This window comes from Camelus ferus, chromosome 29 (genome assembly GCF_009834535.1).
Source record: "Camelus ferus isolate YT-003-E chromosome 29, BCGSAC_Cfer_1.0, whole genome shotgun sequence".
Classification (NCBI taxonomy): Eukaryota; Metazoa; Chordata; class Mammalia; order Artiodactyla; family Camelidae; genus Camelus; species Camelus ferus.
Genome location: NC_045724.1, coordinates 21028442 through 21043143, shown reverse-complemented (window position 1 = coordinate 21043143; position 14702 = coordinate 21028442). Strand labels below are relative to the sequence as shown.

The 14702-nt window shown below is 39.7% G+C and overlaps 1 non-coding gene across 1 annotated transcript; it reads right to left on the bottom strand.

Moving 5' to 3' along the window:
- Window positions 1-14421: 14421 nt before the first annotated feature.
- On the bottom strand, window positions 14422-14493 carry TRNAD-AUC. The gene has a single exon. It is a non-coding gene; the product is annotated as a tRNA-Asp (tRNA).
- Between the last annotated feature and the right edge of the window lie 209 nt (window positions 14494-14702).

Here is a 14702-nt window from a genome sequence, read left to right as displayed (position 1 = left end):
AACAGATTCACAGACATAGTAAACAATCTTATGGTTAACGGGGAAAGGAGGTTGGAAGGGATAAATTTGAGAGTTTGAGATTCACAAATGTTAGCCACTATATATAAAAATAGACTTTGAAAAAAGTTTCTTCTGTATAACACAGGGAACTGTATTCAATATCTTGCAACAACCTTTCATGAAAAAGAATATGAAAATGAATATACGTATGTATATGCATGGCTGGGACATTGTGCTGTGCACCAGAAATGGACACATTGTAACTGACTGTGCTTCAAAATAAATAAATAGACAAATAAATAAATAAACCTAATTACCCCCCCCAATTTTTTTAAAGCTATTAAAAAAGTAAAGTAAAATCATACAGAGTTTTAGAGCTGGTACTATAACTTTGGCATATACAATTAGCTACAACTACTTTCTTCCTTTGTCCCCCACCCTCACCAATGACTGTCTTTGTCACCTGTTGATGACTGAAGCTTGTGCCTGATTTACCCATGTGACTAAGGGCTTCAAACTTTTAATAGCTTCAGCTGCTGAATGGAATTGCCTTTTTACTTGGGGACATTTTCCTCCGAGCCCTCTGGCTTACCTCTTTAATTTGGGTTGATTGCTTTCTGGATCCGGAGGCTTCTTTGTCCTGTGAGATCTATTTTCATTGCACTCCTAGCTTAATTCTGCCGTCTCAGCTTTGCTGTTTTCTTTTTCTTGGGTTCCCTTCACCTTCTGCAAGATGACGTAACCAAGCCAACACGATTCCCTGCAGATATTTCCCAGTAAGCGCTTTTTCACAAAGAGGACGTATACAGTGCAGCGTGTGTCTCTGCATGCGTGAGGAAGTCCAGTGTCTTCTGTCCACTTGGTGACAGTTTAGAAGGGTGTCTAATTTTAGGTTGCAAATTGTGTCTCCCTCAGAATTTTGAACCATTGCTTTGTTATCTTCCTAAAACTAGTGTTGTTAGTTAAGAGTTCTAAGGCCAGTCTGAAACTTCTTCCCTCCTTCCTTTAATTAATATTAAAATTGAATATTTTAATTGTTCCTCACAGGATGTTCCCTTTGCTTTGGTATTCTGAGTGCTACTTATATGTGTACGTACGGATCTCTTTTCATTCATGGTTCTGGGTACTTCCAAGCTGAAGATTCATGCCATCCTTGAGTTTAGCCTTTGTTTCCTCTTGTATTTATTTAATTATCTTCCACCCATATTTTACCTATTCTTTTTCATTGGAATTTATATTAGACGATTTGAATGTTCTGAAACAAGCCTCCGTATCTTTCACTTTCGTTCTTTTATCAACATGTTATTCTCTTTGTTTTCATGCTCTACATTTTGATAGATTTCCTTACCCAGTTCTGTGAAATGTTTCTGTGAAATAGCTGGTGGCCCTCGGTTGTTCGTATCTGTTTATGCACGAAGGGCTGGCTGGATTATCGTGTAAGAGGCTTGGCACCTCTTACATGAACACAAACGCTGAGGGGAGCTCTGTGTTTGCTTGCTCATTGATTTATTTATTTCACTATTAATTTAACAAATATGTAATAGGTGCTTGTTGGTTGTTCTGGACAACAGTAAGGCTATGATGGTTAGCAAAATAAAACATGATTCGTGCTCTCATGGACCTTACTGTTCATGGAGGAGGAGACACAATCATCAAAATATGTTCAAATAAATGAAGAACAACACACGAATATATAGGGAAAGAACTATAAGTATAGGAAAGCATATAATAAAATAAACTGGTATATTAGGACCCTTTGCGCTGCTAGAGACAAAACCAACTGAAACTGAACTAAAGAAAAAGAAACTTTATTTATTTTATTGTTTAATTGAAATACCATCAGTTACAATGTGTCAGTTTCTCATGTACAGCACAGTGTCCCAGTCATGCATATACATACATATATCTGAAGACAAAGAAATTTGATGATTCGTGCAATGAAGAGCCCAAGTCTCAGACTGTATTGTTAGAAATGTCTCTCTTCTCCTCACATGTCTTCTTTTTCTCTGTGTGGTTTTCACTTTTCTTTCCGCATCTAACAGAGGCACTGGGGATTGAACTCAGGACCACGTGCATGCTAAACACGCTCTCGACCACTGGGCTGTACCCCTCAGTGAAAACTCACCCCCTCGCCTTCACTTTTAAGTGGTGACAAAGATGGCCACCAGTGGTCTGAGTCTACATCCTACAGGTGTAGCAACTCTGTCCTAACCACTAAGCAACGTACAACTCCTAACTTAACCGTCTCCTATTACTTAAGCAAACCCGGTGAACAGATAGATGTCTTTCTCAAGTTCAGAAGGGGGTTCTGTCCTCTCAATCTACTGCTCTGCCTGAGAGCAGGGAGTGCTCTGAGTGCCTGGGTATGTGTGTGTCCCTAGTCGGGGGATGGAGTCAGCCAGGTAGCCTTAGTTAAAGGAATTTTAGGTCCAGAAAGGAAAATAAGCCAAGACAGTGGATATGCAGTGGAAAGTGCACAATATTTGGCTTTTGATGGGTTTGTGTTCAAGCTCAGCTTTCCTGTCTTGATGCTTTGTGATCAGGGGCAAATGAATCACCTGTCTCAGCATTTCCTTCCCCTTTAAAGGAGTAAATCTGTCTTACATGGTTTTGAGTATATGATGTGATGGAGGCAATGTGCCCTGCACAAAGGAGCTACTCAATAAATAGCAGCCCTACTTTTAGAAGAGTGTGACAAACACTCATGTCCTTACAACTTGTCTTAAAAAAAATTGCCATGTATGTACACACTTGCCCTGGTTCACCTTTCTCTGATCACATCCTCTTACCTGTTTCCAATAGGATAACCACTATCCTGAAAGTTTTAATATTGGTAAGTTTTACATAAACAGTATTATACTACATTTATTCTCCTGCAGCTTGCTTTTTAAATTCAACATTGTACTTGTGAGATTTCTCTGTGTCGATACATGTAGCCGTAATCACTGATTCATATGCTTACATAATAGCCAGTATCTGAATACGTTGTGATATTTAAAATCCATTCTCTTTTTACTGGATATTTCAGTTATTTATATTATTTTGCTTTTAGAGGTACAACTGCTTTGGACATTCTCATGCCTGTCTCCATGTAAATTTTCTCCAGGGCACAGATGGAGGAATGAAATTACTTGGGCTGTAAGGTAGGAAATTTTCCAGCTTAACTAGATTTCATAAAATTGTTTTTGGAAGTTGAGTTAATCACTTACAGATATGGGACAGAGCAGGGGACAGATAAGATGTGGATATTTCTGTCACTGATAATATGTACAGAGAGCTCAGAGTGGGAGAAGGAAGCCAGTAACTGTTCCGGGAAAAAGGAGACGCTTTACAGAGGAAGTGATAACTCTAGTCCTGAAGAATGAATAAACTGGGGAGGGGCGTTTCAAGCCAACGGGGCAGCCAGTACAAAGACGTCGAGGTGAGTTAAGGAAATAATAATACTAATGGTAGCTAACACATTTACAGACAATTTATCACCTAGCACTCACCAAGCTAAGATTTTCCATGGAACGTAAACCTCATTAATCAATTCTAATGAAATAATCCTCATATAAACCCTCTGATGTTGGCCAGAAAGGGCCAAGTATTGTTGACGCTCAATAAAAATGTGTGGAAGGACCAAACGTTGAACTGTCTCTCCTTTGGAAACAGGTACAGAAACATACAACCTGTCCATCTCACGTGGCTGCTCTGCTCTGACTGGATGGAGCGAGGAGGATGGTTTCTACTCTTGCTAAAGCAGAGGAGAGAGGCAGCTGGAATGAATGATTAGATGAGGGCTGAATATAAAAATTTAATGGACATAGATTATTTGAATGACACCAACCTGAATTCACGTTTTATATTAATTTTACTTTGCAGACTCAATGTCTGCGTGAAAACCTCCTTCCCTGCTCTTCAGATTCCTCATCCATTGTTCTCTAAACCTTTTAATACTGTCATCAGTCTTAATTCCTTGGTGACACCTTATGCTAACCCACAGCCTCAAAGTATGTCCATTGTAATTACTTTCCCGAGATACTTGGTGACAAGTTTGATCTCATTATAAATTGTTGAATGGTTGCTGGAACCGATTTTATTGACCTTGATCTTTGGAGAAATTGATATCCTTCTTGGTTTTCTGCTTGACTTGATGGTGTTCTAACAATTACGGAGATTTATTAAGGTGTTTCAGAAATTGTTTCTTCCGTGTTGGAAACGTAGCCTCTCGACTTTCAAAACTGAGAAGACGTGGAAGCTTCTGTTGTTGTTTTGCAAAAGCAAGCTTTTCTTGGAGCTGAATAGTTTTGCCTTTAGGAGAAGCCTGTTATCAATAGACTATGTGAGGCGTCACACATACTACACAAAGCTTAGAAAATCACTCGGCAGACATAGCTTAAAAGATTTCCATGCAGTCAGGTAAGATTCTGAGCCACGCAGATGACATTCAACAGTGGCAGTAGATTTTTTATTTTTTTGTTTTGTTTTTTCTCTTTTAAAGGAAGAAGTGTGGAGGGAAGGAAAGAGAAAAAAATTACAAAAATATAAAAATGCCCTCAAATTTTTTTTCCTTATAGTAAAATTCCTTTTAGTGAAACTAGAAGAAATGAGGGAAATGAAAAATCACCATTAGGCAAACACCATAATAATCATTATTTCAGGCGAAATTCACCAGGAGATCCCTAACATCGATGGGAGACACTTTGAGGAGAAACAGGATATTTGCATAGTCTCCAAGTGTCCCCCTCCAATATATTTATTAATTAGAATGGGGAAAATATTAATTTACAGCAGAGAAAACTGGTAGACACCACCTTAACCAAACGGTCACGGTTAACATCACTCGCAGTAAGACCTCTCAACCCCGTGCGCCCCAACACGAGCACTGAGAGGTGCTCATCTGTGTGGTTCTTGATTAAAACACACATCCTCAATCTAATCATGAGAAAGCATCAGACAAGCCCACGCTGCCCTCACGTTTTGAACTGAAGTTGTTTAAAAACCTGATACTGTTGAGTGCTCTCAAGGTTGAGTCTTACGTCACTACCGAATGAAGTAGCTTATGTGACGTTAAATCTGAAAAGACTGATCTGCGATGCCAGTTTCTTCTACCTCCCTGTCTCCCCCTCACCCCTCTCCTCCTCCACCCTTCCCTTCTTTTCCTCTCTTCCTTCCTTTCCTCACTTTTCAATTTTTTAAATTAGAATTTTTTTCTTTATATATATGCACACATACATATATGTGTATATATATGATTTAATGTAAAGGCTTAAATGGAATCCTATCACAAAATTTTTAGGGCTATGATTTCTTTTTCTCTTTCGTTTGCCTCCTTTTGCTTCTCTCCTTTGCTCCTCCCCAAATCAGGCCAACCTGACTTCTTACGAATGTGTTCTATTCTGTGCTCTATAATTAAAAACAAACTGCATATAGATATACTCCTATGCACACAGGTATACAAACAGAAGGCAATTTTTCCATTCTTTAAAAAATGACATTATAGTACTCCTACTTTTATGCATTTTCTTTTTCTCACATAAGAAAACGTCAAGGAACTCTCTCCAAGTAGGTAGTAGAATTCTAACTCGTTCTTTTAAATAATGCAAATTATTTCACGATGTAAATTTATCTTCATACATTCAACCATCCCCCAAATTGACAGCCATCCTCTTTGCTTGTGGCTCCTGACCGTCAGGAACAGTTCTGCAGAAAACATAGTTATCGATAGCTTTAGATACCTTTATTTTCCAGTAGCATTTCTCCATCAAAGGGGGTCAGTATATGAAATTTTGTTAGATGTAAATTTTCTTCTATGCCTAGATTATATATGCGGTCTCTTACCTTTTCTCCTAACATGTTTATTTATTTTATTTAGCTATACAGAAGAGTCTCGTGTACACCTGGAGATGCTTTGTACGCGGTGTGAGTAAAGGCCCGTCTCCTTTTACTCCTCCTTATGCAGCGCTGGCTTTGCCACTGAGCTTTTTAAATGAATCGGTTCATTACTTATGAAATGAACGCATCCCTGTGTCACACACACACTGAGATCTGTTTCTGGATTATCTAGTTTATTCCATTGACTTATTATTTTCCCTCTGTTTTCATGTCAATACCATAATGGTTTTATGACAGTGGCTTTATAGTACATCCCCTATTGTCATTTGATTTTTATTTTTTAATTTTTTTTAGTTTTTGCTAATGGAGGTGCTGGGGATTGAACCCAGGACCTCATGCTTGTAAGCATGCACTCTATCAGTGAGCTATTCGCCCCACCCCTGTCATTCAATTTTTAAATAGCTTTCTTGGCTATTCTGGATATTTATTCTTACATATGAAATTCGAGATAATCCTAATGAAATAAAAGATTCTTTTGGGATACTAATTTGAATTACATTGATTTACATGATTACTTTTGGGAGAATGGACATATTTATTATCACCTTCCCAAGCAACAATGTTGTATCTTTGCATTTGTTCCAGTGTTGGTCTATGTCTTGTAGTAACACTTGTGCTGCTCTTCATGCGCGTGCTGACCTTGTATTGCCACTGCTTCTAGTTGTTGTCGCTTCTGTGAATGGAACACTTTTTCCATTTGCATTTATAAGTGTTATTACTTCTGCAGAGAAAAGCTATTGATTCAGAAGTATTTCTCTTGAACCCAGCAGACAGATTATTTCAGTGAGTTTCTTCATCAGATTTACCATCCATTCAAGAGCTATGCTCTGAGTACTCTTCTAAGCGCTAAGGATGGAGCCGCTGACAGAGCACACAGGACCTCTGCCCTAATGGAACTCACATTCGAATGCTTACAGTAACCGGAGGGGGACGTATGGTCTCAATCATTGAGACTGAGGGGCAGGACAGGCTGAAGGAGCAAACTCAGAGTATTTATACGACTTAACGGTGTCCTGCACAATATGGAAAGCGACAGTCTCAGCCCAGAGAGTGAATCTCCTCCCCATCTGACTTTTCTGGCAGGAAAGAGCTCTCTGTAGGAGGCCCCTCTGTCTTGTCAGTTTAGCAGAGCTGTGCCGTCCCTAACCTTAAACCAGGCCCCCCCATGTGCCACTCATCTCCCCCCCAGATCTTCTGCTGACACAACACATTGCTTAACCTGTTGGTTCTTCCCATAGATCAAAGGAGGAAAAATGAAGAAAAAGTAACTAACATATGACCAGACCTCTCCCCTAGCTTCCCCTTCAGTAGTGTTGTGAACAGACTGTGTGAGCAAGATAGTATCTAAAGAAACGTCACAAGGAGTCAACAAGTCCGTTGCCTACTCCATGGTTAACTGCGATCACGTCCCCTTTTCCAATTAAAAACTTTCATGGCCAAGCAGAATTCTCAGAGCTGGTTTGGGGGACATCAGTCTGCCTTCTTTCCAGATTCCTGGCTTTCTGATTAAAAGCAACGTTTTCCATTTCAGTGAACACTTGCCTCTCACGTATTGGTTTCTGAGCGGCGAGCAGCCAGACCTGAGCTCAGTAACAAGTCCTCTCTGCTACAAGCCTCTGTCAGAGGCTTCCACAACTTTCCCCCTCAGTGCCCCTGTATTTCCCCACTACATCTTTTCTTTCCTGCTTCACATGCTTTCAGAGTGTAGGTGCTCTGAGACAGATCTTTCAACTTATGAAGTTGGGACGCACCAAAAATCCATGTGTTGCCATTTAGAACTCAAGAAGGAAGGTAATGCAAAACAGGGCTGTTATTTACCTAAAATTTTCTAGAGACCAGTGAGTTAATCACTACATCATCTTTAGTTCCTTTATCCATATATTTGTAGACTTTTCGTTGATTTTCATCACAAAACAGTGTCGAGTGCTTTGTTAAGGTGTAAGTAGACGGTTATTCCTCTGGCTCAGCCGCTTATAAGTGCACACTGATAACTTGGCTACATAGCCCTCTTTTCGAGACAGACAAAGTTAATTTCCTTGTTTTGTTTTCAAATAATTTTTGAGATACCAAGATACAAGTCATTTTAGTGATTAACAATTGACTCTATCTCTTCTGAAACTTGACTCACACCATTTTCTATAGCTCTGGAATAATTCCTTTGATGACTATAATAAATCAAAGATATCTTGTCCAATAATTTGCTGCCTCATAATCCTGGTAAGATTGTTAGTCTTTATTATTGCCTGTCTAGGCTCTCGCATCCAGGGGTTGATTATGACAAATCTGAATTGTACATTAATCCTTCTCTAGTTTTGTTTTCAAGCATATTAACTGAAATTTATAAACCAATTTCTGTTTATATGCCTCTGGAACAAGCATAGGGCACTCAATGGTTGCAGAGGCTTCATGGACATAGTTATTGGTGATCAATAAAAGATTCTATAAGTGATTAGCTATTTAACTTTGGGGAGGGGGGAGCCCAGATAGACTAAGGGATGAGCTCCATGGCAGACAGAAATGAGCTGAGTGCCTGGGAATCATGCTTCCTGTGAGTGAGAGACGCTCAAAGGCTGGAGTCATGTCAGTGTACTCTGCTGTCTTCCTTCTCCCTGCTGCCAAGAACCACGTACTCTGCATTCTGTTAATGTGATTTCTTAGTATTTTCCCTTATTATTATTAGGTTCTCCCAGGTGGACATTATGTTCTTTGAAAATAAAAATTATGTCTTTATTTCTTCATTTTTGACCAATCTTTATCACCCAGTCCAGAGCCACACAAACATACATGTGACACTTAATGAATGTTATTGACATGTGGGTTCAGGGGGGCTAAGCCCCGCCAGGCGGCCTGGGAAGGCGGGCAGGTTATGCAGTTGCTGGTTGTGCTATGTCAGTAAGATAAAACCTCTCATGCTGTTTTCCTGCTATCGAAACATCTTAATTCAGAAATAACAACCTAAGGTTAAGCAGCTGAGGCAAGTCCTTAGGGAAACCGGAGTATATGAAACAATTTCTGATCAGTCAAGTTTAGCTCCCCCATTGGGGGGCGGGTAGTAAATTGTCTCTTTTAGGGTGTACCAGGGGGTAGCAACTGGCTGTCCAGATGATGCGCCCCTCTGCTTGGGAATGCCTAGACAGCTGGAGAATTATCAGAATCAGAACGCCCCTCTACACTAGGTCACTGGGAGCAGTACCTTTGGGCTGAGAGCTTCGCCCTTTAAGGAAGTAGCATAAAGGTGTAGGTTGAATTCAGTGCCTATTTCCCATTTTCCTAATGTTTGAGTGTGGATTCCTTACATTCTTGGCTATTTTGAAAATACCAAGAAATACTGGTCTTTCAAGAGGCCAAACTCATAATAGGAGGAGCAGTTATGAAGAAACTTCTCTTAAATGCTTACATGGGGAGGACGGTAGAAGGTTGGTTATTGATTTGCACCTTTGGTAGAAGCTGATTGAAAATTCAGGGTTAGAACTATGCATTCTCCTTGAGTCTAGGCTATGCGACCATTTAGGACAGAATGCTAGTCATTGCTACCGTTAATTATATGCTCATTGTGTGCCAGACACTCTACACATCCACAGTTAGTCCTCACAACAAATCTGAAAGGTAGGTGAAATTATCCTTATTTTGCAGACGAGGATATGAGGTACAGAGCATGTGGAGCAGTTAGGTTATTTACCAAAAGTCACTCAGCTAATAAGCAGCAGAACCTTGTATGGCTTGGATCTGTGGGAATAGAACTCAGAAACCCATGAGCTGTTAAAAACTCTGCCCTATGCTAACAAAATAACGTGAAGCGACCTTTACAAATACTATTTCTCATTGTTTTGGGGTTGAATTCATAGGCAGGGACCTTGCTTTCTATCATAATTAATAATCCACTACAGACATGTTTGAGTGAAGAATTTCTTTGGGCTTATCACTAATATAAATGGACATTTTACAGGTAATTATCTAAATCTCTACTTGCGCTTACTTTATGGCAATATGTTTAAATTTGCGTCAGCATACACATAATGGTAAACTTCAATTTGTTTCGTTTCTATACACATAGTTTTAATATTAAAATTATGGTAGAGAACCACATTTGGCCACCAGATGGCAGCAATGCAGGATTTTAAAAGCCTTCCAAATAAAATCTCTTCCAGAGACTGTATCTTAAATTTTGTTAATTCAGCTTGTGCCCTACTGAAATATACCTTCATATTATCTCAGGAGAAAGGTGTATTTCATTTTGGCATAGGGAAAGTGAGCTTAAACTCTGAATTATTGGAAGCCTGGATTAATGAGGTTTTAATATATAGACATGTTTACAATAATTAACAGGATAAATTCTTTTTTTAAGGAATTGATCACATTCATTACAGCATATAAATATGTAGTTTAAAGTATAAATGGTTCTTATCTGGAAGTAGAACAGAATAAACTGTATTTAGTTGCACTTATTAGCAGTTTTAAGTTAGATTATGGACTTTATGATAATAGCACTACATTTTAATAACACAGTAAGATTTAGGCTGTTCTCTCCCAGTTAGTCTGAATTAGTGTTTATTTTATTATATGTTTCCACACTAAGTTAAAATATGGTAATGGTGTAAGTACTGATAATGATGATAATACTAATATATTACATCAAAGGAGTTCTGAATAGTTGACCAAGCATTTTCCTATAATCTATCTCATTTTGTGATTGATAGCTGGTAGACTGATTTATGTATAAGATCAGAAATTGTAGAAAGATATTACAATATTTGTTCAGGAAATACTTCCCTAACTCTTTCTTACTTGATGACTATGTGGCCCTCCTGACAAACATAAACAGCTCAGTTTGAAAAACATAGAGGTGGGGGGGGGGGGAAGGATGAGAGGGGATAAATTGGGAGCTTGAGATTTGCAGATACTAATATGTATAAAATAGATAAACAACAAGTTTGTACTGTAGAGCACAGGGAACTCTATTCAATATCCTGTAGTAACATAAGGTGAGAAAGAATATGAAACGAATATATGTATGTTTATGTATGACTTAAGCAGTATGCTGTTCACTAGAAATTGACACAACATTGTAAACTGACTATATGTCAATAAAATATATAATATATACACAAAATAAAACAAAACAAAAATCAACAAAAAGATGCTGCCCTTAATGTACAGACATACTGTTCAATGAATTTTTTATCAATCAGTTTACACTACTTTATGCTGCATTAAAGAATAATCCTCTAAATCTAAAAAAAAAAGGAAAAACCTGCAGGAAAATAGATGCATAATTTTATGGAAGATCACCTTTGTCTCAAACGCTTAGACGACTGATTCCTAAGGAATCCCTTTTGTGGAAGTTAATGTATCCCTCATGGGTAACCATTAGTGAGGTTTTGTGAAATGACAGACAACATTCTTGGATTATATTCAACTTAAAATTACAATTAAAAATCACTTAACTCTACATCTAGTGTCAAACCCAGGACTTAACAGGTTTCCAACACATCTGAGAATTCATTAGCCTTCCTTCTCCTTTGTTCTTTGACTTCTCTTGATTTCACACTCAGTGTACTGATTTCTTCCTCAGCCATGCAAGAAGATCTAATAGTATCTGTCTACGATACTTATTTTTTAATGCAGAACAATTCCTCTCCCAAGGCCAGTGTTAATTATACTGTCAGGATGTAGTGGTGGAGTTAACTCAGTTAAAAAGAAAGGGAAAAAAAAAAAAGAGAAAGCAATTGCTAACTTGAGGCAAACTTTTGAGTTTGAGAACACAGCAGAAACACTCGCTGGACAGGGGATTAAATTTCCATGTGACTCTGGATGTGTGAAGACACATGGTGGTTGGTGATTTAGTGAGTTAAGAATAATAATCCTTTAATTGCTTGGCTCCATATCTAAGGCTCTTCAACTGATTTCTATCTCAGGAGAACATTCCTGTCCATCCTTAGGGGAGAGATAGGGCAGACTTTCTGCTCCCCACTCCTTGTTTGTGGGTCCTCAGACCTAGCCATCAATTCCACTGTCTCTAAATCCCAGCTGCTAATCAGGGTGGGCTACACACCACCTCCAGGTGGGCCACTGGCTGAGTTGTCTTGAGCACTTTCCTTAGGCTCTCTGAACCTTCATCATCAGTAACATTGAGGTGTTCACACCTGCATAGGACCATGCATGCAAATGTATGCAAATATATGCAAAGAGCCCTCATACACAGCCTGGGATGTTTCTAATCCCTTTGCTCCTTTCTGTTCTTTCTAACCTTTCCTCAAATTCTCCTTCCAAGAGGGATCGCAGTCAACGGTTTGCAGACGGATCGTCCCCAATGCCCCCTTCTTTCTGCTTGGTGTTCTTTCTCTGCATATTGTCTTTACAATTTTTTTAAACTGAGGTATAATACTCATTTCAAGTGTTCATATTGTCTTACCATAATGATTCTAAGGCTTTGGGGATTTAGTGGACTTGTAACATTTAAAGAAAAATTTGAGGTCTGATATAAGGCGGCAACACTGTATTTAGCCAAGTAGGTTAAAAAGAAATCTACCAGCTACTGTCACCACCATTTAATAGAAGATATGTTTTAACACGCGGAAGGTAAGAAGGATGTAATTTTGAAATAGAGGACCATCTTTAAATGTCCTACACGTACTATGACAGGATGGTAAGCAAAGCTGCTGTCTTGATTCTGTGAGGAAGGACCCTGGGTCACGGGCAGTGAACGGCCAGGACCCCCTGTCCCGTGCCCCGGGGGTGACAGGCCAGGCATCTCTCCCCCAGAACACATACGCATGCCCACAGAGGGGGGAAGATTGAGAGGGTGCGGGGAGGTATCTTGGAAAGGTTAGCGAGCCATTGGCAGGAAAAAGGAAGATACAGAGAGAGTGAAGAGGCAGGAGAGACAAAGAAGCTTGAGTAGAGGGAAGAGACTGAGGATAGAAGGATGAGAGATGGGAAGAGGACTTTCAAAAGTTTTGGTACTTTTCCCCCAGGAACTAAAGTAAAAAAGGAAATTATTGGGAGAGGAATTAATTAGGAGCATGGGATTAGCAGATAGAGACAACTGTGTATAAAACAGATAAACAACAAGCACCTACCATAAAGCATGGGGAACTACATTCGATGTCTTGTAATAACCTATAATGGAAAAGAATGTGAAGCTGTACACCTGAAATGAACACAATATTGTAAATCAACTGTAGTTAAATTTAAAAAAAGAAAAGAAACGAAAAGAAAGTAAATTATTTTTCAACTATCTAGGATAATGGACTGAGTTTTTTTCTAGATTCTTTGAGTAGAAGCAAGTTTTGTAGAGCTCACATTTGCTTCGTGTACATATGGCGATGCATCGTGGCTCTTTTCTTCACTGGCCATAGATAGAGCGGGCGCTGGTGTGCAGGAGAGCCCGGCCGCCCAGGGTGGACACTGAGCCGGCCTCGCTCCCTCAAGCCCCAGCCCTCACCTGCTCTCCTCACTTTCCCGGGCCAGCCCCTGGGTGGCTCTCTTGTCCCTGGTGGCTGTTAAGTGACTGCTGTTGCCTCAGCTCCCCTCTTAACTCTACAGATCTGTGGCCCCAACCAGGGCCAGGGCAGGGCAGGCTCTCTGCTTCACTCGACAGATTTTTAAAAATTGAAGTATAATTGGCATATAACCTTTGTGTCAGTGTCAGATGTACAACATGATGATGTGATATTTGTATATGTTGCAAAATGAACCACAATAAGTCTAGTTAACATCTGTCACCATGAGTGGTTACACATTTTTTTCTTTTTGTGATGAGACCTTTTAAGATCTACTGTCTCAGCAACTTTCAAATATATGATACAGTATTATTAACTACAGTCGCCGTACTGCACATCACATCCCGAGGACTTACAGCTGGAAGTTTGTTCCTTACGACCCCTTTCCCTCATACAGGGTTTGTACAAGGTTCTCCAACGGGATGCTGTGTTTTTCAGGTTTTGAAAACTACTCTCCAGGGAGTGGTCCGGGGGGCACTTGAAAAATACCACTTAGAAGTTGTTCTTGTGGATCCTAAATGTTTTGAGACAGAGTAGACGCTAGCTCACTCCTAACGCCTGTCTGCCTGCATTTCCTTCTCATCAGCAGCAGGCTTTCCAAGTCCCCGGTGTCCCTTGCCTTTAGTCCTTCAGGAGCTGGCATTTCCTGAGCACTGCTTCACCTTCCTCCTCCTCCTCACGACGCATAAGTCCACATCGCCAGCCTCTGCTATTTCTCCTTCGCTGAGAGTCAGTCAGCCTACGGGCATCCCTCTCATGGACAATTATTACATATTACACTGATGCAGAGCACATTTAATGACAAGAATTAAAAAGGATTGACTGTTACTGCGGGCTTATCAATTTGATAGTCTAGAGAATTTTATCTCCCTGTTGTGTAGAGAAGACGGTGTTACGTCTGACTGGGAGCCACCACTTTCATTGTATGCCCAATTCTTCCAGCCATTGGCTTCTCTGGTTGATTTTTTTTGGTAGGGGTAGTTAATTAGGTTCATTTATTTTATTTTGTTTATCTATTTTTTTTGTGTGTGTGTGTGTATGATGGAGGTACTGGGGATTGAACCCAGGACCTTGTGCATGATAAGCACCCACTCTACCACAGAGCTATACCCTCCCCTTGCTTCTGGTTGATTCTTTGAGCGCACATCAAGGTCTAGAAAAGGTTTCTTCCCTTCCCCCCAAAAAACAAAACCAAACCCCCTCCACAACGATTTACTTTTATTCTAGTCATGGAAACCACAAATCCTCTAATTGTCACAGATAACAAGGAGCGCTCTCTGGCAGGGAAAAGGAAACGCACGTTGGATGTTCATGCTCACTTAT